The following is a 4,017-nucleotide window of genomic DNA, read 5'->3' on the forward strand; positions in this document are numbered from 1 at the left end:
TGACTAGCCATCTTATTCAACTTTTACTGTGGTGCTTACTTAGACCCAAGTCACAAAAGAATGGAAAAAGGAATGAAGTTGATGGACCAGCAAAACCATCTATTAATTATATGAGGAACTTAAGTTATCAAAAACTAAGTAGTTCTGCTTGCTGTAAAACAATTATAATATCTGAGTGACAGATGAAATGAAATAAGACAAAAATTAATCTTTCTTCCTCTGCCCTTCTTTCAAAACCCTTTTTGTTAATTTCAAAATGAGAAGTGAGAAATATTAATGAGATTTTTCCCTGAAGCATTTCACTCTAAGCTTGCATCTATTTAAATGAGAAATTCACCAAAATAGTGTGTATATTTTCAGCCATTCTGAAAAATAACTGTATAGGCTCCAAACAACAATTTCAAAAAATAAAGAAATGATACAAATATGTTTAAAAATCTTGATGTTTTTCTAATTGAAGTCTTCCAATTAAAGGTTTCATAAGTCTATTCAAGTGTATGCACCTTATTTCTGTACCTAGTATAAGTTGTCATTTCAGAAAAGCAGTGTTATCAGGACAACTACTGACAATCATGTGCCTCAGGACATGTGTGTGAAAGTGGACTGAGCAGTGTGACCTTGAGAATAGATGAGATTCCGGGCTGGGTCCCCATTCATTGCCGCGGCCAGCCGGGCGGGGGTCCCGAGGTTTTCAGAGCCATGGAGGCGCTAATCCCTGTTATCAACAAGCTCCAAGACGTCTTCAACACGGTGGGCGCTGACATCATCCAGCTGCCCCAGATCTTCGTGGTAGAAAGTCAGAGCAGTGGAAAGAGCTCAGTGCTAGAAAGCCTAGTGGGGAGGGACCTGCTTCCCAGAGGTACTGGTATTGTCACTCAGAGACTTCTCATTCTGCAGCTGGTCCATGTTTCACTAGAAGATAAATGAAAAACATCAGGAGAAGAAAATGGAGTAGAAGCAGAAGAATGGGGTAAATTTCTTCACACCAAAAATAAGCTCTACACAGATTTTGATGAAATTCAACAAGAAATTGAAAATGAAACAGAAAGAATTTCAGGAAATAATAAGGGAGTAAGCCCTGAACCAATTCATCTTAACATTTTTTTCACCCAATGTTGTCAATCTGACACTCGTGGATTTACCAGGAATGACCAAGGTGCCTATAGGTGATCAACCTAAGGATATTGAGCTTTAAATCAGAGAGCTCATTCTTCGATTCATCAGTAATCCCAATTCCATTATCCTCGCTGTCACTGCTGCTAATACAGATATGGCAACATCAGAGGCACTTAAAATTTCAAGAGAGGTAGATCCAGATGGTCGAAGAACCCTAGCTGTAATCACTAAACTTGATCTCATGGATACGGGTACTGATGCCATGGATGTATTGATGGGAAGGGTTATTCCAGTCAAACCTGGAATAATTGGAGTAGTTAACAGGAGCCCGCTAGATATTAATAATAAGAAGAGTGTAACTGATTCAATCCGTGATGAATATGCTTTTCTTCAAAAGAAATACCCATCTCTGGCCAACAGAAATGGAACAAAGTACCTTGCTCGCACCCTGAACAGGCTACTGATGCATCACATCAGAGATTGCTTACCAGAGTTGAAAACAAGAATAAATGTTCTAGCTGCTCAGTATCAATCTCTTCTAAATAGCTATGGTGAACCTGTGGATGATAAAAGTGCTACTTTACTACAGCTCATTACCAAATTTGCCACAGAATATTGTAACACTATTGAAGGAACCGCAAAATATGTTGAAACTTCAGAGCTATGCAGTGGTGCTAGAATTTGTTACATTTTCCATGAGACTTTTGGGAGTCTGTTGACCCACTAGGTGGCCTTAACACTATTGACATTTTGACTGCCATTAGAAATGCTACTGGTCCTTGTCCTGCTCTGTTTGTGCCTGAGGTTTCATTTGAGTTACTGGTCAAACGGCAAATCAAACATCTTGAAGAGCCCAGCCTTTGTTGTGTGGAATTGGTTCATGAGGAGATGCAAAGGATCATTCAGCTCTGTAGCAATTACAGCACACAGGTCCACAACTTAGTGGCAACTGAGTTGGCTTATATCAACACCAAACATCCGGACTTTGCTGATGCTTGTAGGCTAATGAACAATAATATAGAGGAACAAAGGCGAAACAGACTAGCTAGAGAATTACCTTCAGCTGTATCACGAGACAAGGTTGCATCTGGAGGTGGTGGGATTGGAGATGGTGGTCAAAAACCAACAACAGGCAATTGGAGAGGAATGCTGAAAACTTCAAAAGCTGAAGAGATATTAGCTGAAGAAAAATCAAAACCAATTCCAATTATGCCAGCTAGTCCACAAAAAGGTCATGCTGTCAATCTGCTGGATGTGCCAGTTCCTGTTGCACGAAAACTGTCTGCCAGTGAACAGCGAGATTGTGAGGTTATTGAATGACTCATCAAATCATATTTTCTTATTGTCAGAAAGAATATTCAAGACAGTGTGCCAAAGGCAGTAATGCATTTTTTAGTTAATCATGTGAAAGATACTCTTCAGAGTGAGTTAGTAGGACAACTGTATAAATCATCCTTATTAGATGATCTTCTCACTGAATCTGAGGATATGGCACAGTGTAGGAAAGAAGCAGCTGATACGCTAAAGGCATTACAAGGAGCCAGTCAGATTATTGCTGAAATCCGAGAGACTCATCTTCGGTGAAGAGAACACAGACTTTGTTGCCTCAAAACCTGCTAGTTAGTGCGTACTTGAGTAGAAGTTTATTTATGAACTGTGTACTGCAATGGTATGAATCTGCTCATGTGAAGACTGGCTGGCTAGAAGCTGAAAAGTGTACTATTCTGCATTACAGAACAAATCACACATTTAATCCAAACAATAAATGGCTGTTTCTAAAGTTTCCCAGTATATATACCAAGTCTGTCCTGTGACAGTTTCATTTGAACTTAAAGAACTGTTGATGTTCTAGTTGTACAAAGCAGTCTGCCTGTGGATAAGATGACGTGTGTAATCTTTGTTAGTAGCCTTAAAGCTGCTGCCATAGTCCTTCAAGAAGGAAGCACAGAGACATTTCATATGACTACAATGCATGCACTATATAAACTGACCTGGCATTGAAAGATGTGGGTTGGCAAGTTCCTCACATAGTCACCTGTCCTTCAATTTACAGTTTTAAAAATCTTCTCTTCTGTAGCCTTTGCCATGTTAAGAAAGTTGAATGCAGAGGATTTGAACACTGATAGATATAGGGTGCACACTGTGTAGTTACATGGCCCTTCCACTTCTGGGTCCATGTTGTCCTAATGCATTAAAAATTAAAATACACTGTAATGTACACTTCAACCTAAAAGGATGAATTATGATTTCCTACACTTAAGAAAAAAAACTCTGGACTTGATTATTTAGTAAGATTTGGTAATGATGGCCAGTTCCTTCTAGTTTTAAGAGATCCAGTGATGAACTAAATTTCCTTTAGTTCGTAAATTAAGATATATACCTAAAATGGAGCACTTATATCTATGGTCCACATATGAGGGAGAACATACGATTTTTGGTCTTTTGGGCCAGGCTAACCTCACTCAGAATGATGTTCTCCAATTCCTTCCATTTACCTGTGAATGATAACATTTCGTTCTTCTTCATGGCTGCATAAAATTCCATTGTGTATAGATACCACATTTTCTTAATCCACTTGTCAATAGTGGGGCATCTGGGTTGTTCCCATAACTTGGCTATTGTGAATAGTGCCGCAATAAACATGGGTGTGCAGGTGCCTCTGAAGTAACCTGCATTAAGACCCCTTTGTGCTCAAACTATAACCCCATAAAGCTACACCACAGCAGTTTTATTCCTGAATGACTCTTCCTCACCCCTCTGGGCAGAACCCAGGTAATGAAGACCAGAAGCTACTGAGAGCAGTACTCTCAGTAGTACCTTCCTGACTCTGGGAACATGCATTAAAATTCTTGATGACAAGCTGGGCATGGTGGCACACATGTTATCCCAGCTTCTTAGGAG

General features: G+C 39.6%; 1 pseudogene; it reads left to right on the forward strand.

The window, feature by feature from the left end:
- Positions 1 to 638: 638 nt before the first annotated feature.
- LOC109676883 (dynamin-1-like protein pseudogene) lies at positions 639 to 3,261 on the forward strand (annotated as a pseudogene).
- The last annotated feature ends 756 nt before the right edge of the window (positions 3,262 to 4,017 follow it).

Source organism: Castor canadensis, chromosome 10 (assembly GCF_047511655.1).
Source record: "Castor canadensis chromosome 10, mCasCan1.hap1v2, whole genome shotgun sequence".
NCBI lineage: Eukaryota > Metazoa > Chordata > Mammalia > Rodentia > Castoridae > Castor > Castor canadensis.